General features: G+C 39.0%; 1 protein-coding gene across 1 annotated transcript in view; it reads right to left on the minus strand.

Annotated features, from left to right (window-relative positions):
- The window catches only part of NAALADL2 (N-acetylated alpha-linked acidic dipeptidase like 2), a 406939-nt gene that overhangs the window by 362555 nt on the left and 19326 nt on the right, over positions 1-25058 (minus strand). Inside the window, exon 2 of the mRNA XM_071438045.1 lies at positions 19417-19475. The gene's annotated coding sequence lies outside the window, so the exon portion shown is untranslated. The remainder of the gene's footprint in view (positions 1-19416; positions 19476-25058) is intronic.

A 25058-nucleotide genomic window follows, 5' to 3' on the forward strand; every position in this document is an offset into this window, starting at 1 on the left:
AGCCTGCACACCAGCTCTGCACACATGGACAGCAACCAAAAAATCACTTACAGCTCAGGTACATTGATCACTGCATGCTAAACATTCCTAACTCCTCTCCTCAGACTGCCAGGAACACAGGACATCAGCAGAAATGTAGAATTTGAGGACAGAAATCACTTTCCATGTGATTTCCAAGGCCCTGATTATTTAAACCATGTTTTGTTTTTTTTATTTTCAAACACTGAATGATGCAATTTGCTCCATTCAGCAGGGCAGAAACACACTTCTCCTCCAGTCCAAGGCCACCTCCACCCATGAGGATCCCTCAGAGGTCCCTTCTCAGCAGAGGAAACCCCTCTGCTCCACATTTTCTCAGGAGTGACAAATACAAAACTGTATTATTGGTAACCATCGAGTTTCCAGTGACAGCCACATAAGCCCAGTATATTCAGGGACAAAAAGCAGCTGCAAAAACACTGACCTGCTACAGGAAGGGCAAAATGATTTGTTCCCGTAACAGAATTAAGCTCCATCCTACTTCCCAGCACCTCTAAGTAATGCAGGGCACATTTTTTTTCCCTCCCTGTAAGAATGATCGATGTGCAATGTGGCCAGAAATGTTTTCTGCTGTTCTAACTGCATTTTCTTTCTTACCTCACACAACACTTCGTCCGGAAGGGATGGATAAATATTTGACATGGCATCATTCCCAATGCTCCCCCACAACCTAAAAGTTTTTAAAAGATTAAATGTTTGGTTTTCCTGTCTAATAATTAATGAAAAAAGGGTTTTTTTTTCCTGCTTCTGTATTCATTGTAATTACAAAACAAATTACGTAATTCCACACACATAAAAATCCTCTGACGTTATTTTACTGGTTCTCCCAGCGAGGATTTGACTAAGAACAGGATCACAGCTAATGAAGTCAACACTAAAACCCTCATATAATCTTTCTGAATACCCACGAACTTGCATATGGAGTAAAAATAAATCATTTTTATGATTGCTTTCTGACACAATTAGGAGGAATATAAAAGAAGACATAGAATAAAAAATAACAGGAGTATTATGAAAATATGTCAAGTGGATGATGGGACACTAGGATGGGAAGAAGCCAGTATGAGATGGAAGCAGTGTAAAAACACACCTTTGCTTTTATTAGTGACAAAGACTACAGTGTACTTAAAACTAGTTACAAAACTATGTGGTACTGAAATAAAGATTCCACATCTGCTGTGCCTGCAATCTGTCCCAGGCTAAACTTAAGACCAAAGATTTGCAGCTTTTTTCTCTTTGCTGGCCAATTAGTAACACACCAAAGAATAAAAATGTCTAAGTGGGGGAAAAAAGAGCATTTTTAAGAGTAATAGCTCTACTGTAGTTCAATATAATGCCTTCCAAGTTTTCAGTCAGAGAATCACAGAATGGTTTGGGTTGGAAGGGATCTTAAAGCTCATCTCATTCCAACCCCCCTGCCATGGCAGGGACACCTTCCACTGGACCAGGCTGCTCAGAGCTCCATCCAGGCACTTCCAACCTGCAGAAGGAAGCAGGAGCAATAGGAACAGCTCAGAGTTGGGAGCGTGGTGAGGATGAGACCCTGGTGAGACAGAGAAAGAGCATTCAGTCACCTTGCAAGCTGGTAATTTAGCCAATTATTAAAGAATCAGAATATGCTGAGTTGGAAGGGACCCTCAAGGATCACAGAGTGCAACTCCTGACCCTGCAGAGACACCCCAGGAATCACACCCTGGGCCTGAGAGGATTTGCCAAACACTCCATGAACTCTGTCAGGCTCGGGGCTGTGACCACTTCCCTGGGAGCCCGTTCAGTGCCCAACCACCCTCTGGGTGAAAAACCTTTTTGTAATATCCAACCTAAACCTTCCCTGACTCAGCTCCATGCCATTCCCTCAGGCCCTATCACCAACCACCAGGGCAAAGGGATCAGTGTCTGCCCCTCCTCTTCCCCTTGTGAGGAAGCTCCAGAAACTGATGAAGCTCCAGACCCTGATGAGGTCTGACCTCAGTCTCCAGGATGAACAGACCAAGCGACCCCAGCCACTCCTGGTACCCTCCTCCAGACCCTGCACCATCCTCACAGCCTCCTTTGGACACTCTCTGCTAACTCTGTCTCTTATTTTGTGGTGCCCAAGACCACACACAGGACTCAGAATGAACTCACGTTGCACAGTGCTCAATTCTCCTGCTGGAGAGCCTAAGGCAGCAAAGCTCTGGGTGTCCCCAACCCCAAACTTTCCCTTCCTCCTTCCCTACACAGAGCTCCTGTCACCTCTGGACAGTGGGATGGCTCAAAATCAGTAGTTAACATCAGATGTTCATCATTTTTACTTACTACTATTACTCCTGTTAGTCATCTGAGGGACTACATTAGAAATTTCTTTCCTGAAATGGTTTTAGGCTTTACCCTGGAATTAACTGTCTCTACAAAAAGGAAGCATTAAAAAGCCATTTAACAGCTGGATACAACATCTGCGTTTCCTAGGTCATTAGTACTTAAGAACAGTTAATTTATGAAACTACAAGGTTACAGAGACTGACAAAAGAATCGCACTTCTCTCTAATTTAAACCTTGTCTGTCAAGTGTTCCAATTAAACCAACTATCCTCTTTTTTTTTTTTTTTTCCTAATGCAAGGCACACCAAAGGGAAAGAACCATCAACTCTTTATATTTCAGCAGCTTTGTCACTATAAGAGGCCATTTTTCTTTGGACTCCAAATTATGGAGTGATATGATTTTATTTAGTATTTTCATATCTCAAACTCATGTTTGCAAGGTTTAAAAAATGAACTTGGAAGGTTAAAAAATAAATAAGAGGAGCATAAAAAACTCTCACGCAATATACACATGATCTCCTTCTTTAACACCAAAATTTAAGGCAATCTCAAGATTCTTTGGGATATGGTAGGTTTTTTCTGAGGATGTATGTGAGGCAGGCAGCACTTAGTCCCATACACTGGCTTCCTTGCTTTGAACACCTGGACTCAGATCACATAATGGCCTTCATTACCAAAAATCATAAACCACTTGACAATTCAGCAATGGTTTAAGAATATGAACTAATTTATACTCATTAACAGACTTTTAATAGTTAGCATCAATTTTCATATGAAAATTATCACCAAAACCCATGAGGTTGTATAAAAAGGTGATATGACTCTTGCTTTCAAAAGTAAGTGTAATTCTATAAAGAATAAAAAACTGAGCCTGAAAAGTGCAATTTAATAATATAGCCAAAAAAAAAAGTTATTTTGAAAGTCATATTCTACACTCAATAGGGAAGCATTGGTTCCAATTTATAACGAAGCATCTCTGTTCTCAAGATCAGAATATTATGTTACAGTTGAAACTCCTCCCCTGCCAAATGTAAAAAATTCAAGTCTTTTCATTTCACGGTTTGAAATCTAAGTTTAAAAGTGGTTTGTATTTTTTCCCCCCTTAATCCAAGTTCTAATGACACTGATGTAGGCAGGTACCTTTTATAGGTATTTCTATTATCAGGGCTTGATAAGAAAATATTCTTTCAAGAAGGATATTGGCATGCAGGTATCTCAGCATGAACAAAAACAAGTTTTACAAAATCTGGCATCAGAAGTTACTTCTGCAGAGAAAGAAGGAGATCAAAACCTCATTTGCACACCCACCCTCATCCAAATACATAGTTTTGAAGAAGAAATGAAAGAAGAAGGGCACGAAGCATGTAATGGATAATTGGCTACAAATTAATGCTCAGGGGGATGCAGGGGCCCACACAGAGCCCTCTTTGTTCCCCTTCCAGCCCATGAGTGTCCCCAGCTAAATGGCCGTGGGTGGGGGAGTCTCCTCCCGCTCGGATTTCAGTGCAGAACTGAGACCTGCACTGATGCCTTGTGAAGGCTGACTTATAACTGAGACTAGATGGAGCTCAAGAATAAAGTAGGGATTTATTAGGAGGCTTCAACAGATCCATCTTGGGCAATACAAGAGCCCAGCCAGGGCTATACCCCAGATGAACCCAAAATGGTCACAAAAATGGACAGCTGGTCACAGGGTCTTACACTTTTATAAGTTCTGGTGCATCTGCATATTGGAGCTAATTGTCCAATTCCAGCTTTAGGTTATGAAGTCCCATCCTTATTGTTTTCTCTCTTTAGTCCACGTTGTTTATGCTCTTGGGCCTGAGATTTGGACCATTTGTCCTTGGTCCCCAGCTAGAGAAGGAATTGTTTTGTCTCCCTACTCTGTGCAGAGATCTCACCATCCCCTAATATGAAACCCAGACCCACACACTAAATCAGCCCAGAATCTGAAAAATATAAAAGCTCAAACCAGAGGCATCAGCATCTGCTGTGAATTATGGCTCTAACTCACACCTGACTTACCCTCACCCAGAGCAAAGCCTCTGCTGGCCCAGGCAGTAACACCAGGGTCACCCCAGCTCTGCCAGAGCAGAGCAGCCCCTGGGTGGCACACGGGTGCAGCTGGAGCCTCTCTCACATCTGGGGAATGCTGGTCATGTCAGACAGCAGCTACAACCCAGATAAATCCAGCCTGGGAGTGCAGAATACATCCTGGAAACAAACCACAGCCTGCCCCCAAACACAGGGCATCCGGAGTGCACACCTGGGCTGCAACAAAACTCCTCCAGAACTTCAGCCAAGAACTTCTGCTTCCCTTCCTCTGCCCTCTGACAGGCTCTAAAGAACCAGGCTTGGCTCCAGTGTCAGTCCTTCTCCTGAACCAGCTGCAACTCATCATGTGATAATCCCATCCTCAATTGCTAAATCCCTCCTTTTCAGTGCACATTTCCTGGTGTTAAGCCAGTTATTCGCCTGTGGCTCCCTATTCTTTCAGACTTTCCCAAGACTCACTCTTTTAATATCCACTGTGTGGTTTTTCCACACATAAATAAATTGTTTCCATCACTCCCAACATTTTAAACAGACAAACACATGGCCTGAGATAATACACATATTATACTCTAAGTCTGCTAAGTTCAATTTTTCCACCTCTGAAGCACAGGGGGAGAAAGTGTTAAATCAGGTGTTAAAAAGTTGTATATTCTCCTATAGTGAGAAGTTTCATGCTAAAATTTAGCACAGGGTGCACAAAGCTTTATAGTTATGTTAACAAAGCTGTGAAAACAACTGTTTTCCTGGTGAAAATTGTGAAAGACTGTCTTCACATCCTCAAGGCTGATTTGTGTGAACCACAGCCTACAAGAGTATCAGGCACTAATCTAAATAATTTCCTACATTAATATACATAATATCACTATAAGCTACTTAATTATGTAAGAATGAATGCAGCAACACCAGATAGATTTAGAAGGAAATTGAAAGAACTCAGAATTTCCATTAGAACTCCAACGTTTGTTTCACCTCTGTGTTCCTGCTTTTCTGCTAACATGCACCATGCTCTAATTTCAAATTCTTGCACTGCCCAAGTAGAATAGCTCAGACATGATGCAGTGATTTAAGTCACATGTGCAACTCAAACATTTCAAGTTGAATTTTTAAAGTTTCCAAATCCTTGTTTCTGTTTTTGTAATTTACACTGGATGGGGAAATGGTTTTAATTGCAATCAGTTCACTGTCTGATATGGAAGATAATGAAGTACCTAGAAATGTTATTAGTTTGCAGTATTTCTTCAAATTGAAAGAGAGTAGATCTAGATTAGACATTAGGAAAAAATTCTCTTCTGTGAAGGGTGGGGAGGCCCTGGCACAGGGTGTCCAGAGAAGCTGCTCCATCCCCAGAAGTGTCCAAGACCAGCTTTGACAGGGCTTGGAGCAACCAGGGATGGTGGAAGGTGTATTAATTTGTGGCATCACAAAATTAATATCATGAATTTGCAGAATTAAGGCCCAGGGAGCAGAAGGAGATAAAATTAGAAATGAATATGAGAAAATTAGAATGACTATGAGATGACAGTGCATACAGTAAAGGCAGATGCTTTCTAATTCACAGCTGAAAGAGCTTTACAAGTGAGCAGCTAACCTACTTAATGGGTGCTCAAAGGACCTAAAAAAGCCAGCACAGACAGCATTAAATTTCATTAACTCATATTTTCAAAAAAGTTCTGTCGCTATACAGGCAGCAAATCGTGTTTTGAATGCAGTTAATCAGCCATACAGTGAGAACTGAGAGGGACAGCCACAAAAATAAATGCAAGTATTTCAAAAGCATTTCTTTATATTGCTGGTTTGGAAAAGGACCTGTGCTTAAATTCTGTTCACTGATAAGTGAACTCCTCCCTACCCAACCAGTTAACAATATTGTATCAGACTTCCTAAGGAGGCATTATTAACTCAGTATCAGAAAGAAGATTACAACATCCTAATTACACAGATATGCATAACATCAAAGGGACCACAATAATCACATCATTCAACAGAAAACTAAGAAGGTTAAACCACTAACACTTTAATCCAAAGCAACAAAATCAGCACGATGTTACAAGAAATTACAAGACATCTAAACGTAAACACCAGCAGCAGATTTTTGTCTGGCACAAACACACAAGTCCAAGGGCTGCTCTGTCCCACCCTACAATCCTGTCACTGACTCTGCTCAGCCCAGCACAGAAAGGAACAGGGAGCAGGGGGAGTTTTCCTCAGCACTTGCCTGCAAGGTCTCCCAGCAAACAGCACTAGGAAAGATATGAGGCTGTAATCACTCCTCTGTGTCCCACATCCTGTCCAGAATCTCACAAACTCATAATTACTACAGCATCAGGAGATAAGAGGAAGAAGGAATGGGTTACCTGTAAAATGAGAAAGCAGTAACTAAAGCAAGTAATTTCTTCCACTTTTCAATATCCTAGTGATTTCTAAGCTTTAATCAGCCATTTACTTGCCTAAAATCTGCCATCCACCAAAAGACACACTTAAGAAAGGAATTTTTAGTACCCTGTGGGACCAAAGTGATACATTTTAGCCCATTTCTTCTTAGTAAATGTCATGATTTTAATCAAATTTGTTCAGAGGAGTGAAGATTAGTTAAAGAAGAGAAGTAACTGGAACATTAAATTAAGGTATCATTGGGAATTAAAAATTTAATTTTCTGTTATTATCAGTGGTATATTATGAATAAAGAACATAGAATATGCAATTAATATGCAACACAATATGAACAGCATTTGAGAAAAATGAATTAGATATGTAGGACAAAAAGGGATGAATTCTTAAACCAAATTCAATTTGCTTTACTCTGTTCAATCTTCCTGTGGGTCCCTGTTTAAATATTTCCAGGTATGGGAAGAGTCACCACTAAATTCTGATGTGTTTTAAGGGGATTAGGGTTCATGACAGGTAACCCAATATATTTTTTCTACACAAATCAAGGCATTACTTCTGTAAGCTTGTTTTTGAGCAGATATCTGCTTCCCACATGGAGCTCCATGGAAAGGAACTGGACAAAGACCAGTTTTCAAGCCAAACAGCAGAACTATGTAATTAATTAAAAAGTTACAATATTCTTAAAACATAATCTAAACTCCCAGGTTATCTAAGGTTAAACAGTGTTATTCAAGGTTACTAACCAAGCACAAAATCACCTTTTCCTAGGTCACTCCCTGTTCTGTATATGGGTATTTTTGAGGAAGAAGAGAAGCAGCAATGTCCTCTCACACAAGCAGTACCTTTCTCCTGCATCACAAAGGGAAATAGGGAAAACATCCAGAAAATAAGAAAAATATTCCCCATGTTAAAGAATATCCATTTGATTTAATGGCACTTGCATTTCCACTTACATGAAATTATTTCTTCCTGATCAAGACAACTGGGACACTGACAATTTTCTTGATTTCAGCATTTTTTGTGTAACTCTATTGCTAAGGATCTAATTAAGGTTTCCCTAGCTAAGGCTGATTACCACATAGGTTCTGAATTCACAGGTATTTGAAACTCTTTGGAAAATAAGTAGCCAATATAAAGAAAGGTTCCTTTTATTGCCACTTGACTCCACTCAGGTGCAACAATGCATAAAACAAACCAAGTGCAGGTGTGCACATTCAGGCTTTGTGGTGTGTGTTTGGGAGCCTGTTTTCAGATTCCTCAACCTTCCTTTTCCTATCCCATCAATTTTCCTCTTCCCCAGGCAACCAGATTATTTAAGCACACTGGAGCTCAAACAAAAACTGTATACATGGAGTCCTGTTTTGCATATTAAATATGGATGAAAGGACAGAGACAGTCCCTCAGTTCTGCAAATCTCATAGAACTACAACAGCCAAATTTATGTATCTGTTAAAGTTAAAAAAAAAGGTTGGATGTTTTTGCTCAGTAAGATAAACTAATGTTACTTTATGCTTCCATAAAGCCAGCAATTTTTTCATCAGTTTTTCTAAAACATTTTAATTGCATAAATTGACAATTATCTGCTTACTCCATGTTATCTATTGACAACTCATTTCTAACAAGCCCTGTTTTGTACTTTTTCAAATACATCCTTCTTCATTTTTGACACCCAGCATTTTAGAGGGCAACTGTGATCACCCAGACTGACCTTCTACATTGCACAGGCCAAAGAATTAAACTCAGCAATTTCTTCATTGAGCCCACATGCATCTGACTGAGCTAGATCACATCTCTCACAGTGATATACAACCTTCATTTCAATGTACAAACCAACAGCAAATTACAAATTGGTTAATTACTGGTTTGGATCTGTCTATAGCTGTGACCTTCAGACTCACAAAACTAGTGAACACATTTATTCCATGCACTTAGTACATAGGTTGAATTTCCAACTTATCCCTAAATTTCAAGCATTTGGTAAATCCTCTCAATTTCAGAAGACAATTATTACTTGATATCAGTTCTGAGGCAAAAATCTGGCCCAAAATTTTCTTCCATGCCAAAGGAAACTCAGAGAAACGCAGCTGTCAAAGAAGTTCTGGAAACTGGCTAAATTATCCAAAAAGAAATAACGTGCAGCAAAAGCAACAAGTGTTGAATACTACTCAATGCCAAATATATACTAAGAGATTATCCTTAGGAGTTCTGCTGCAGTTCAGAGATCAATAATTTTGTACTTAAGCTTGTCAAGTCATAGCATTGCATCTCCTCCATCAGTTTTGAGTGATAACAGAGAAGATGCAATTTCAGGAGTCTTGTCAAGAGTTTTCATGGGGGGGGGGCTGTGAAGTACTTTCTTCAGAGACCAGCTACAGTACATACTGTAATACTTTTTTTTTTCTTAAAAAAGAGAAAGAAAAAAAAACACTGATAGATTTGAAAAACTTCAAGTGTAGGGACAAGGGTTTGTCTGAAGTTACAAAATCAGTTGCATGTTCTGAAATCAAAGTACAGACCCTGTACTTATGTCACACGGCTGGGACACAAAAGGTGCTTAAAGACCAACCAGTTTTTGGAACCAAGGTGACACTGACCTCATGTAGTCAGAATTACTTACAGGGTTACATTCATTAACTTCCAGCAGAGCAGCTTTGGACAATTCCCCGTTTCACAGCTCTCAGGGAGAGCCACATCTCTGTAAATTCTCATCTTCTTCCTCATGCTCAGAGATGATCTAACCAAGCATGAGAGCAAGAGGCCAAGACAATACTTAAATCATATTACCAGAAGTTTTTCTTGGATCAGAAAACCTAAGTTAACATTCAAAGCAAGTCCTTAACAAAAGAATTGACCTGAAAATATGTCCTTTATTTTGCTGCTCTTAGCCTGATGCCTTCTGCCAAAAAAAAAAAAAAAAAAAAGAGACTCCTCTTTTTCATTACGTTATTGGCATCAACGTTGTTTCTATATGCTATTCTCTGCATGAATTCTTGGGTTAAGTCATACTTTACTTCTCCTCAGAAAAGATAAATAGTCCTGATTTTTTTATACACTGCAGAGACATTTTATTGAGGAAATTAGATGGCTCTGAAAACTTCAAAAGCAAATTTCAAGCCATAAGGCTTTTATTATTTTAAAGTATTTAGCTATAATTTGCCTTTACCTTATCCCTTACTTCATTACTGCAATTACTATAGATGATCAAGTTCAAGAGAAAAAAAAAAAGGCAGTACAGTAAAGCTGAAAGCAAAAGGCAGCAAAATATTTTCAGTGATTTCAAATCTGCTTTTGAAATTTGTACATACATATGATTTGATAACCTAAGAGCAAAGAGGAGAACTGTAGATTAAGAATATTTTGCTAGGTGAAGCACATTTCAAGGAAAAATAGGTGTTTTTTGAGATATTTATTCACTGCTTAACTTTTTTAATTCTTTACTCCTGTAGAGAGCTATAAAGAAGCACGGTGTGTTTAACTGATTAGAGAACGATATCTGCTTACTCAGCCTAAAACAGTTTCAAACTTTTGCTAAATCCAGCTCTTAGAACTCAAGGCCTGTCAAATAAAAAATACTGAATGTATTATGGTTTGAGAATAAGCCCATACATGGACACTATTTATTTTAAACTACTGGAAAGACTATTAATTGGTGTTGCATTTGCAGTACAGGTGTGCTGCTGGAATGCAAACAAGCAGAGATTATGCAGAACGAAGGACAGGCAGTGATTTTGAAATGATAATTAGAAACACGAGGGATCTGAGAGGGTAGTGGAAAAAAGTGAATGTGCTGATTGTGAGAAAAAGAGAAACCTCCCAGAGCAAAGGATCCAGAATAACACTCCCAGTAAATTCAGAAAGAATCAAGTGTGCACCTCTCCAGAAAGCCCTGGGCTGGGCACTGCCCATCAGGCCACCTCTCTGCAGCACAGGCTCACCACATCCATCACACACCAGCTGCATCTCCCACAGAAATCTCACCAAGTTCTGTCACGGGAAAGCAGTACCAAATAAAGCAACAGCTTCACTCAAATAAACTGCGCAAATCCCATTACATTAGAGCCCTAAGTTAATTAACACTCAGAGCAGCAATGTCAGCACATTGGCTATGTGGACTTCTATGGAAGATGAAAACCAACACCTCAATGAGAATGTTTAAGATGCTAGAGATACTATTTAGTAACAGTTTGCTTCTACAGTTCACTTCTACTGAACTTCAAAGCCACAAGAGCTTTGACACAAAACTTCAATTTTTCTCATATCTTCCACTTCCCTTCTATTGAGATGCAGATGTATTCTTGTTACAGATCTATTCTAAGTTACAGTTCTCATAGTTGTCCAATATGGCAGACACCAATAACCAGATTTTCAAGTGTGTTTGAATGGAGAACAATGGGATTTCTCAAAAAAAATCTACGTCAGTCTTGGAAAGCATTGATTTGCTCAAATTCACGCACACTTTTCACTATGAACCCGGTACCAAGCTCCTCCTCAAAACAACAAACAAAAGAACTGCTACTTCTCAACTGGAATTTCAGAAGTAAAAAACTGCAAAACCATTCCTGCTGATTCTGTATGGAAGGCATTCACAAATTCTGAGAAAAGATCATAATAAAACAAGTATTGCATGGATTAAGAAGCATTCCAGATTATCAAAAAAAAAAAAAAAACAAAAAAAAAACCCAAACATTTGAAACACTCAAGAATTACTTACTTTGCTTCAAATCCTAAACCACCACTGTTATGACTCCATCAGGTAATTTCATGTGGGCAGGGACAGAAAATCTCACACCACAAGAGGCTTCAATGGCTTAGTAAACCTCAATTTGCCATTAAATGAAGACCAAGAATCATCATCATTTAACTGCTGCTTTAGCTCAGTGGCCATTTTGAACTTACCATGTCAAACTCTAACACAGAGAAGGTTCACAGGGCCCTTCCCACAGCAGGTAAAAAGCCCCGATTTCCATTCCACAGCATTTACAGCACAAATTGATCTCCACACCATAAGGCACTGAAGGCGATGCATCAAAGACAAATGTAAACTAAGCAACTTTAGAGTGTTTTATGTTGCTACCTATTTTTCAGGTTAATACGAGATCTTTACACTGGTACATTACTGTGTCTGAGGCCAGTGGAGTTATACTGCAGTTTCTTTAGCAGATTGTATTATATTTCTTCACAGTTCCTATCTACTTTCAAATTTAAGCAAACCCGAGGGAACGCAGCCTTTCCCTATTTTTGTTGATAGCTTTGCTGCTCTACCCCCATCTCTCTCAAGAGAGCTTGTTAGGTGTAATACCTCTAAGAAAAAGGTTTAAGCAACATTTTGTTCCAAATCCTGAGAAAAGAAAAAATAATTTTAATTATGTTCTCATTTCCATGCCAGGCCATCTTCTTTAGTATGACATCCAAGCACATTCTGCACTGCAACAAATTTTGAGAAACAAATGAAAAAACATCCCCGCCTCCTGAAGCTAGGAAGGCAGTTTTATTTATCCAGCAGTAGGTATCTGAAATGCCTATCATAAAAATACTATAAAAACAGTTGAACAGGTATTTCTTGGAGCAAAGAAAGGCAAGAGAAAAGTCTGCAGTATAGCTTGAAGACAAGTCTTTACAGCTGCATTTATCAAGCTTCAGCCGATTCTGAATACATCCATTCAGTACAGGAAAACCCAAATGAGAAACAACAGGAAAAAAAAAGATGTCAGGCTGCTTCTGTTGGGTTGAAGAAACTAATACCACTATGAAAGCCATCAAAGAAGGTGCGCACGCTTCTCATTGCAAATGTACTCCTGCTAACATTGCAGAACCACCCAACTATTCCCAACTAAAATGCAAAGTGCCACATCCCCTGTCAGCTGCCATGTCTCTGCCAGAGGCTTCAGTTCTGCCCCAGCCTTTGTCTACTCATATCTCAACATGTACCTGTGAGACAGATTTTTCTGTGTATTAAGAAGATGACAACTAATGGAGAAATGAAGAGGTGAGCTTAGATATAGAAAACTACTGGACACTCTCCCTGCTGAAGCTGAAACCTCTGTTACTTTAATTACAACGTCATTTATTTCCTGTGCAGGTGTTTTGTTTGGGGAGAGGAGCTGGGATGATTTTTTTCAATCAAAAATTGTTCCATTTCTTGGTTCTGGCTTCAGCTTTTTATGAGAATAAAACCACCGCAAAACATTCATCTCTGTGGAGATGAGCTCCCTTCCCTAACACACTGAGATGCCTCGGAGCACCAGAAGTGTTCATCCGAGGATGGTGAAACATTTTGCTTTGAGCAGTTCTGCATCCATGCATATAAACTCTATCTCCAGCAGGTGAGATTCATAATGTTGCTGAAATCCATCAGAGCCTTGTCATCCACATCACCAGGACAGTGTGGTTTATTCATAGAGGGAGAGCCATATTCTAAGAAAATATTAAAAAAACCCTTACAATTGACAATATGTTACATAAAGGAGTCTCTTTTGAGTAAGCAGCTGGAACAGCTCGATTTCCTGATCGCTGATCAGTATTGCTGATCACATTTAAATGTCACTGCAGCCTAGCATTTGTGCTTGATCCTGCTTCCATTAAAACAAATGTCAGAACTCCCAAGAAGATTATCTCCTTCATCGGCCTTAAGGCTATATGAAACACTCTTCTTGAACTCAGAAGAGCTATAATTAGAACAACATAGTCCTAAAGAATTATTAAGTATACTGAGAATACCATGAGACTGCTAAATATTGCACCTCTGTCCTGAACTACAGCAAGGTGTGAAGCATCTATTGCAGCTTCTGTATTTTCCTTCATTTTTCAATAGACATGTGAGAAATAATGATCTATACCTTCACTGAAAATTTGGCTTTGTACACTGGATATTTAGCAACCAAGAAATAGTTATTATGCTTCCTTGCTTGAAACTAAAGTTTCCCTTCATGTGTCATACAGGAGAGTCATTGGTTGTAATTTGCACATATGGAACCACTCATGCCTTTCTTTGTGCTAAGGCATGCAGCCTCCACAAAGTCACTGAATTATTGACCTGAGTGAAATAGTCAAGGCAGGCCTTAAAGTCAATGCTTCCTAAATTACACTTCTAAATTTTTGTTGCACATTCCCAAAGCCTCTGCCATAGCAAACTAGACCTCAACATCATTTCTTCAGGAAAAGGGCTTTATTTTGGGATATGGCAGCACGGGCCACTTCCAGCACTGCACCTGAAAACATAAGTACAGGAAGGATTAATGCTGAGTACAAAATGAAACGCAGCAAAAACAAACAAGTCTGGTGGGCTGGAAAGAACCTCTCAGTTGCAACACACTTCACAGCACAATCAGAAACATGTTCTACAGGGGAATAATAAAAATATGGTAAAACAATGTCCTTGTGGGTTTTGGAATTCCTGCTGTAAGCAGGGCAACACGTCAGCTTAGAGGGGCTGCACACAGAATCTTTTCTGATCAAACCCTTAAAGTATTTCCAGTCTTCCCCCATCTGTGCAGGGCATGGTGAGTGTCCCTCCCATTCCAGCCACCACAAGCCTCTATTAAAAACTCATGCTTAGAGCATTGGTCAGTTTAAAAATAAAAATAAAAATAAAAATCCAAGAAAAGCCGAATCAAGGCTAATTTTTAACATGGTCTCACTATACAAACTCAGCTCTCCACCCACTGCTGGGAATAAGAAAACTGCACAAAATCCTCATGCTTTGCATTTACAGTATGCAGCCATCACTGGATTAGTTTACACCAGCTGCAAAAACTCATCACCTGTAACAAGAGATTCTTCTTGTGTTGGCAGAAACCTTCCAATAGTCTTCAGTCCTCACAGAAGACAAATATTTTACATGCAGTTTTCTTCAAGGCAAAGTACACAGCGTTCCATGTTGATTTTTAATTTTAAGATAAATACTTTCACTTCCAGTTTGCTACAAGCAAAAATCACTAAAAGCATGAGCCTTTTACGAGTTCTGTAAAATAAACATGTTCCTCTAGAAAAATTGTTCTTTGTTTTACAGATGATTTCATAATTCAGTGGCATTTCCATGGCCAGTCATGCACTACTGCAGTCAGAAAAGATGAATTCATCCCTCTAAGGAATTAATACAATACTGAAAGATCATGTTATGGTCTTCTAATTACTTTATGGCACCCTACAGAGAGAATCAACTTTGAACAGCAACACATTTCTGTTGATGAAAACATTGCTCTACTTATGTATCATTTTAGTACGGCGTGTCAGGCTGTCTCAATCGACCTCCTGCATGCAAGTCAAGCTTCTACAAATGCTAAAAATCTTAATTATTATACTTAATTCAAGAACATGAAGCCAAATTCTTCCCCAAAACAGTAGAAAATAAAGGAATACCCCTAACAACAGATGGTGGGGAATGGAAGGCTGTATTTCTTTCCTTTATATGAAGACATTGTACAAAACCAACACTCCACTGGAGGCCACTGTCACAGCTGACAAGTTTGCATAACCTGTTTCTAGAAGACACACAAGAATTGTAATCAGCACCCATAAATTATAGCTACAACTCTGAAAAATGCCCAAGGACATACTTATCAAATACGGCCAATACTATTAACATAATGGCAATTCATTGATTTTTCCTTACAGTAATTTCAATCTATATGCAGGCATATGAACTTGGAAACCAATTCTGAATAGGATTTCAAACACTTATTCTAGGAAATGTTAAAAAGAAAAAAAAAAAAAAAAAAAAAAACAAACCACCAAACCGAGCTGTAATTATCATTATTTGTTGCTGAAGCAAATACTACAGTTTCGTAGAGAAAGCTCAAAAAGCATCAGGTCCTGCAAATGCTTTTCTGTGCTGAAAACACTCCCAAGACACTCTTGCTGAAATAATGACCCCAGGAAATGTAGTCAAATGTACTTCCCTGCCCCTCCAAACAGACCATGCAGAGATGATCACACCACATGCATTTCAAGTCAGGTTTTGACCAAAAACTCAGGTTTGCAGGGTTCAGCATGAGAGCTTCATCCCCTGCCTTCACTCTGCTGAGCTGGCAGCAGTTGAACCATTTCACCATTAGGCTGCTCCATGGTACGTTCCTGTACGGTCCCAGTGATTTTCTGATGGTTAATCTCAGACCATCGTTAACACGTTATAGCTACAGGCAGTCGTGAGAGAATGATCAATTAAGCACGATTAGCAATTTTCTTTGCCTTGTCCAACCCCCTCAAATTAAGTGCTTCAGGCTTGACCATTGTGCCACAATAAAAACGAGTAAAACACATTTAACCTCATTATTCCTGTTTGAATAGCAAATTACCTAAAACCAACTCATTCAGCCATGGCAATGAAGAGCTGCAAATTGTTTGTTAGCATTGTCTTCCCCACATGTCCTTTCTGCTGTGAGTTCTATTACATCACTTGCAATTTATAAAGCAACAACACAAAACACTTCAGAGGACACCAGCTGGACACGAAGTGTTTTGTAACAGTTAAAAGGGGGCAGCAGCACAGAGCAGAGCCTCACATGCAAAGACATAAGGAACAATTTGTTTGTTGTATGAGTGACCTCTCTAAAGGCAATGGAATAATATTGAATTTAATTTAAAAAATAGCCTGGTGCAAATCAGAGGAGACCCTAAAAACTGGACTGATTTCCACTAGGAATGATCTTCAGGATTTTTAACTAGATCTTCTAAAAGTGAAATTGTAACAACTTAATTGACAAACTCATGAAGGACAAACTCCTTCAAACCTTATCTTTTCATATTGAACAAGGTTATCATCCCTTATTTCCCCACCCTCCCTTCTTTCTTAATTATTTTTTCTCCATATACAGAAAAGCTGTCTTATTCCACAAGAAGTTGTGTATTTCGGCACTAGGAGGGGTCTGTGATTCATCCTGCTGAAATGAGACCAGCATCCCCATGACTTAAAAAGACACCTCTATTAAATTAAAAAAGAAGAGAGACATCTGTGTATGAAAATAGGGTGAAAGAATATCCTAAGTCCAAAGTCCAGGAGCTGAACAACTGTCAGCATGAACAGCAGAGTCTCATTACTGGGTGAGCACTGGGGAACAGGATGGCCACCACCAGCAGAAATTAAATGTTAATAGATCCAACATTTTCACTTGCAGTTTAAGAACAAAAACTGATGCAGAAAGATACAGCTCTCAGAGCACTTCCCTGCTCCCTTCCTCCTGGCTGAAAAGAAGCCTACAGGAAACCTGTATATTAGCAGGACAGGACTGCCTTTGGTTCACTGCCATGAAGGGTTCTCATTGGAACAAATGCTCTGTGTGTATCCCTTGGGCTCCTCCCAGGCTCATTCCCAACCTGCAAGCTCCTCAGTGAACTGAACAAGCAGTGGTGGTGTTCACACATCTCTCCTTTATTTTATTATTCTGTTTTTGCTATTTGATGGATGGAGTTCTTGGACAATCTCCCACTGAAGTTATTTTCTAACTGATGGCAATGTTGCCAGCCATGACATTTCATCCACTGCTTTTAGGGACACCCAGAACTCAAGAGCAATCTCATTTGAGATTCAGACAAATATATGGAATTAATTCCCATATATGCCAACAGCTGGGGCACAGATATTTACATCTGCTCAACCATGGATCAGAGAGTATGCTCAGCTCTCAGAAGCTGGGACACATCAACATCAGTAACATGATCAAATGTGGCTGAGTGGAAGTCTAAGCTTCTGCAAATCTGCCAAGTCATATTTAAACATTTTTGTTCCAAGGCATTTTAGGAGAGATCTGGACTGGCCTTTGTAGCACTGCTTTACTCCTAAAGTGCATGCCTCATTTAGATGTGAAATACTACAGATTTTCATTTAGATTTACCTCAAAACAATTTACTAAGTCGAACGAGTGGGGAATGAATAGAGCTGACAATGATGAGTTCTTTATTTTTCCCCCTAGTTTTCCTTCCTTCCATCTCTGTTTGCAGTAATATTAATTACACAAATATAACAGCCTTGAACTGTCTGGTGTCTTTCTGTCTTTATAGATTCACATCTAAGGGTTTTTTTTTTTAATTTTTCTAATGCTAACAGAAGAACAGCAAGGTTGGGCAGCCCACTGCTCACAACACTGTATTAGAGACTACCCTAGAGAGCTTTGCCACAAACTACCATGTAAACAAAACTGTCCAAAGTACAAATTAAGGGCGTTCTTTGGAACTTCCAGTCAACATTTTGATTTCTAGTAAAAGAACAAAAAAGTCTGAACTTTGAGGAAACTCAACAGTTATTTCAAATATTCATTTAAAATTCTGTTTCAGAACAATTAAACACATTTCATTCTAATTAAGCAAAAGGTATATCAGAACAGCAAAAACCAGGTATGAAAAATACAATGCATTCAAAATGCTTAAACAGCAGACCAATATGCATATGGCAATGCAAGCAGAGTTCTGCAGTGCTAGAGCCCATCAAGCTACATTAAAATCCCAGGGGAGAGAGGGAAAGAAGCAAAACCTGCACAAAGGGCAGGTGACACCATAAATTGTTCTTGTTTTTCTTACAGAATCCAATACTTCCCCAACTTCTTAGGAGTTTCTGGACTACCAAAGTGACAGCAAAGTGATTTTCTTCAGGTCTCCTGTTTTTAAGAATCTGACAATAACAACAGTGATAAAATGCAGCAAGTTTTTCTTTCATAAGCTATGAAAAAACCACGCATTGAAAGAGGGATTTTTGGCTGTTTGCCAGATTGCAAAATACACGTGAACTGTTGCTGAAGAATCCCTTTAGAAATACAAAACCATCACAAAGTAATTATTTCTATATGGTGTGAGTTTGTTGAAGTTAGTGGAAAGTGGTAATCTCTCATCCTATTAATATTTGCAGGCTACACTTCCTGGGCGTCGCAGAAAATGCAGCAAGGACAAAATTTACTCTTTAATGTAGCACTAGGTCTGTCTTCAGACATCTTCAACTCCTATTTAAAAGATCATGGGTATTTTTCTGGATGCTAATGAAGTTTCTTTCACAGCAATTTTAGTAAAACACTGTATTTTTGATTGCAATATCTAATACTGAAGCACAAGGAAAAAAAACTGATTTTTTTTAGATGCAGTTGTAGTTTAGGTACTTCATATCTAAACTCAACTATTCCTTATAATGACATTTCAACAGATACCCAATCTTATGGTAACACTTTTGCATTAAAAGAGGTAGACTGATATTGCACATCATTTCACTTATCCAGCCAGCAAGTACAGAAGAAAAACAACCTTTTGATCTCCTCACAAGCAGGAAAATGCACTATAACCATCGAACATACAGTCAAAGAGTGAGGAATTATAAATATGGAAGAAAATAACACTATCAACCCTAGAAGTACATATTCTTTAGAAACAAATAAAACCACATAGCTACTCATATTTTATGTGGCTACTACCACGGCACACAACATTTTGCAAAGTAATTACCATAATGTGCAAATACTTCTGTAAGAGAAACTACAAAATAAATCTGGTTTTTAGTGGTATTTTCAAGCATGGATTGTATTATGCAGCCTCTATACACACTCATAAGGTAATTGGTAAGAACTTCTAGCATTTCACCCTTCACAGCCACTGAAAAGTCAATGTTATTTAACTGTTGCACAAATGTTAATAAAAAGTCATAATCCAGGGAGCTTACCCCGGGTCAACAGAAGGAATCCAAGAACCAAAGTTATTTCCAAAGTCCAGACAAGAGATCTGAGGGAGAGAATAACAAAGGGTTTGTGACAAAGCTGACATGGAGTCGTCTGAAAGGAGCAAAATCAATTGTGACATTTTTCATTTATTTGTAAATGCCTCTTTGGCAGTATGCTCACTCCAAACGACAGCTGACTCTTATAGAAAAGGGGAGGTGATGGTAAAATAGAGGGATCCTGACAGTTGCTTTAATGAGATTCTGCATTAGGATCACTCCACCACTTTCCCTCAACAAGGACTGTGCCCTTCACTTTCAATCTTATATTCTCCAATTTGGAAAGCATTAATCCCATGAAAAACTCAACTCAGCCTCCTCTAATCACCATCACAGCTCTTCTTTCCACCTCCTTCACCATCTCACTGACATTTATGTATGGAGTCCACTCACAATTTAAAATACATATAATTAGCATAGAGCAAATTAAACTTCAACCTGATAGCATTACTTTAATCAAAGTCTAGTTGCAGTGTGTGTGGTGAGGACAAGAATCTTGAAACAGACCTCAGTTGATGTCAGGAGTGCAAACTCACAGAGCTTTCCTTCCAGCTCTAGGGATTATGCTGCTGGAAGTGTTCAATGCAGGAACCTCTGATGCTCACTCACATTTTCTTTATTACAAAAATAAATAGGGAAACCTGTAACATGACAGGGAACTTGCCTTGCAAACATTGAGAGAACAATCATTCTGGGAACAGACAAGGAATTTTAGTAACTATAAGAACAGGCAACATGATAACACCTATTTCAGGAAAAGGCCACTGGCTTGAGGATCCAGTGCTTGAGCACACTTATTCTGGCACAACTCTTATCTGACATAATCCATTCTTATGTTTTCTAACAGTAACACATTTTCTGTTGTTCAAACTCATTTTCTAGTGCTATATCACATATCTTTCAATGAAACTAGATGACAGCACTGAATAGATCATGGTAGCCTCAGGCTGCACTGAAATTAGTATTTTATCCTCTGTTAACATCAGTAAATCATTTGTATTACAATGATAAGGTTTTGTAAGAAAAACAAACACACACAAAAAAACCCATACAGGCATTGCTACAAGAAGCCTGAATCCCAGCTCTTTTGCATATTCCAGCATCTTCTGAAAGATGAAGCTGGTGAAGGCACAGAACACAAATCCTTTGAGGGGCAGCTGAGGGAGTTGAAGGTGTTCAGCCAGGAGAAAAAGAACCTCATCTCTCTCTACAACCACCTGAATGGAAGCTGGGGCCAGGTGGGGTTGGTCTCCCAAGCAAAAGGACAAGAGGAAACTGCCACAAGCTGTGCCAGGGCAAGTTTTAGGCTGTTAGGATAAATTTCTTTTTATGGCACACCCTGGCACACCCAGGCTGAATCCCCACGGCCAGAGGGATTTACAGGATGTGGCACTGGGGACCATGGGCTTGTGGAGGACTGGGAAGTGCTGGGTTAATGCTTGGACTCGATGATCTGGTTCTAGGCAAACAGGCTTGATTTGAAAAAGCTAAACCATCTGCTGTCATACTGATCAGAAAAACAATTCCATCTCACCTCTGGATGAAAGCTGGCTAGTAAATCATGCTTGAGAAGTTTGCAATTAATTACTCTATACCATAATCTGCTAGACAACGTACAACATAACCATTGAATAAAGATCATTTATTTTCTGAAAGAAGAGAGAGGTGGGTGATCCTCATGAGTTACAGAGCAGTGTGCCTGACAGCCTTCAGAGAGCCAGGGGAGTAATCGACAGCTCAGCAAAACTTCCACTTTTTGTTGGATTAATTTGTTTAAAAAAACCACCCAAAATCTTTTGAGAGTATTGTGGAGGTTTCCAGAAGAAACCTTTTTAGCACCTTAAGTCTGAGGATGCAGACTAAAAGTGTAACTTTGAAACCTCTTACAGAATCTTTCCTGGGATATAAGATCTTTAAGAGTCTCAATTGATGGAATCAAGGACTGTGATTCACTTTCAGTACCAGCATTTTCTCCCTCTGAGATTCACTCTTTGCTGAAACTCTTTTAAATTAGCGTAACAAAGCCCAGCACAACATTAAATCACCTCCCAAGCATATCAATCTCAGTTACCTAAGAGAAAATAGAGTACACTTCAAATTCTCTGGAAGTTTCTTCTGATTGATATCAGATCTCTTAAGTTAAACGACCCCTCATATTTCATTCCTAAATATGTACAGTTACTCCTAGTAACCTTTCCCAGTTGAATGGAAAGCAGGAAAGGCCAGATTCTGGCCTCTGCTCTGGTAAGGGAGTACCAATGAAAAATAATGAAGTCAGCACACATTTGGAAAAAAAATTATTATTTAGCTCCAAGGAAGGTTGCTTTGTAATTCAGACAGGTGATCTGGAGGCACAGCAGAGCAATAATGACTAACATCACATACTAGAGGGAGTATAAATTTTAATGATATCGCTCATAAAACTCACATTTTAAAGGTTACAAAACAGAAACAAGCTTACAAAGAAAACACATAAATCATTCAAGGTGTCAGGTTCCTATTCCTTAGCTATTTTGAGAGCTAGCGGCCTGTCCATCACTAAATAAACTGGAATATGCTACACTCATTTATGCAGGACTGAAAAGGGAATGTACACTAGAGTTCAGCAACCATTCACCCCTACAGACTCTATTCTTAACAACACAATAGCAACAGCCATGTGTAACCTCACTGATTTATTCATTACTCGACAAAATTAAACAAAAACACTTGACCAAATTCACCTACATCTAGACAAGATCACAACAACACATAATTAGCACCATAATTACAAGGCCTCCTAATCCAGAGACATTAATGCACTTCACTACTTGCTCATACACACTTCATTGTAGGTCCTTAAATATAGGGCATTAACAGAGGATTAATGGGGCATTCCCATTAACAGACCAGATTACTTTCATCCCATGCAGATGAAAGAGAAACAGAGGCTTATATTATCATTTTTAATTACTGTAATTGGTCTGCAATTGCAACTGCATCTATTGTTGTCCCTATACACACACTATCAACACAGAACAATTCAAATGGCTGGTTGGGAAATGGCCACTTAGGGCCAATAAACCATTGTAAATAAACAGTGAACTTTGACAGACCCATGATTCAAATCCACAAATCACCTTTTGAGCTGGGTTTTACAAAAATGACATGCAGTTTGGCTCAGTGGTCATTTCTCTTAGTCGCAGAAGCTGGCACCTCCATGTCACTGACAGTAACTTCCACAGCACACACTCCCTACTCCAAGGCTCCCTTCTGGGAGCAGCACCCAAGGGCCAAGCTCTCCAAATGAAGCTTCCACTTCAAAAGGCTTTCTGCAACCCATCTCGGAGATCAGGCCTTCAGGATTTGGTTTTCAGACTCACTGTCTTTACATTACTTTTTTTTTCCTTAATATCACTTATATCAGAGCTGTTTAATGGATAACGCAAAATTGATTTATTCATTTTTTTTCAGAAGTAGACATACACTGAAAGATACTTGAACAAGGTCATTTTGCCTTGCTGCAAAGTCCAACAAGATTATCAGTTAAAGGCCTTATCCAAAATCCTCCCATGTCAAACAGAGTATTTCTACTGGCTGGATTTAACACTGAATGCAGACTTGGGATCTATTCTCAATCCAAACTGGAGTGCAGCAATCAACCACTCAACTCCAGAACTCCCCCTGGCAACACTCATGGGATTTCTAACTGCAATGTCTCATTGGAAATTTCTGCATCAAATTACCACTTATCAGAGGTCACCAATCTCTTAAACTTTAATGGTTAAAGAAAACTCAGTGTTTGGTTTACAAAGGCAATAAACACCTGAATGCTTTCAGTAACCTCTTTGCCTTATACTTGTGTTTTTAGTTTTGGAATCTTTTCCTGTACCTCTGGAGGAACTTTATTTAAGTAAACTGCTAACCTATTATTTTTCCAGTCTTTGTTTTCTCTAGGAAATTATTTAAGAAGAAAACCCTCAAACAGTGATCTCAGCATTCATACAGCAGTGAACTTCAGATACAGTAATTGCATAGCTGTGAGCTATGACGACTTTCCCATGGGGGAGAAATGACCTGGTAATTCACGAATGACAAAGTCAAAAGTAAGGTAAGCCGGGGGAGGGAAAGGATTTCCCCCTAGGATGAGATAAATATAATTTCTCACAGCAGTGTATATGTCTCTTAAGCCTCAGGTGGTTTTAAGTTAATGAGATTAGTTCCAGCAGGCAGTGAAATCCCAGGATATAGGAATTATATTTCAGCAGTTTTCACTTCATCCAGCAAGCACGGTGGAGTCAATCTTTGTGTCATTTTGTTATTGTCCTGGTTTGGGTCTTGTTCTCAGGCTCAAGCCGGGCTAAAGCACCTCATAACTTTGACTTAAAAGCTTAAGCATCATGTAAAGAGTGTGTTTAAATGCTTAAAAGGGAGGAGAGGAGCACCAGGCTTAATCTGTAGAAAAGGATTTTTTTGTTTAACTTTTCAGATGTGCTTTTATTCAAAGGAATTTGTTCTTGTACTTTTCCTAAACCAAGGTCACATGCATTTTTATCCTGAACACAAAAAAAAGCCCCCAGAATGCACTGCTGTAAGAAACACTGCCTTTAAAATATTTACACCCTAAAAAGATGGACATGAACAGGTTTGGATGATTGGCTGGTTCAGAATTTTGGTAATAACCAAAAGAGCTCCTATCCAGTGTCCACCCACCAGATGTACAAGCTGCAGTTTCACTCCAGTCCTCAGATCAGCTCATACAGAAAACCTCCACTCCTTTATTCCATTAGAAGAGCTGTAAAGCAGAAAGCTTTTAGAAGATTAAAAAAAATAAGGTCAGATGATAACACTGATTTCCACTAAGAATTCCTCGACAACCAGCCCTATTCTGACTTGCTACATTAGCAGTTATTCGGTGATTGTAATTGTTTTACACTCCAGGTACTATTTTTAGCTGTGAATTTAAATTTAACCTTCCTGACATCACCACCGTAAAGAAAATGCAGAAAAATCTAGCGTTGCCAACATGCTTTAGGAAGCTCTTTTCCATCCAACAGGGGAATGACCTTTACTCCTCTTGTGAAAATGTGCAGACATCACATCAAGGAAATGCTCATGTTAGTCCCAGGCTTCTTTCCAAGACAGTCTGATTAAACTTCATATCCAGAAAGCACACGGAGGAATTATTTTTATTGGGGTAATTGAACCCAAATACAATATGAACTCTATTAAAAAGACTTTTTAGAATACCCAAGTCAATTACAGGGAAAGCTGTGTTTATTTTAGTTTTACCTTACAAGCCTAACTTTAACACAGGCAAATCACACCCACACAGACATCTCTGTTTGAACTTTTTTGTCAGTTTTATTTATTTATTTCTACTCCCGAATCTGCCTTCCCATTCTGTGTCAAGGCATCACCACATTATCTTCATTCTTCATCCTGTCCAGAGATGTCGTTCCTTCTTCAGGCTTTACCACTTCATAACCAGGTGCTTTCAGTTAAATACAAAAAAATTCAAGCATCTCTTAGCCAAAAGAAAGAGCAAGTTCCACCATACTTCAGTGAGGAGTGGCAAAACTTCAAAATTAGGAGACTCACTTCCTTTT

The sequence above is a fragment of the Agelaius tricolor genome, unplaced genomic scaffold (assembly GCF_023055355.1).
Source record: "Agelaius tricolor isolate 1412-34295 unplaced genomic scaffold, bAgeTri1.0.p SCAF_12, whole genome shotgun sequence".
NCBI classification, from domain to species: domain Eukaryota; kingdom Metazoa; phylum Chordata; class Aves; order Passeriformes; family Icteridae; genus Agelaius; species Agelaius tricolor.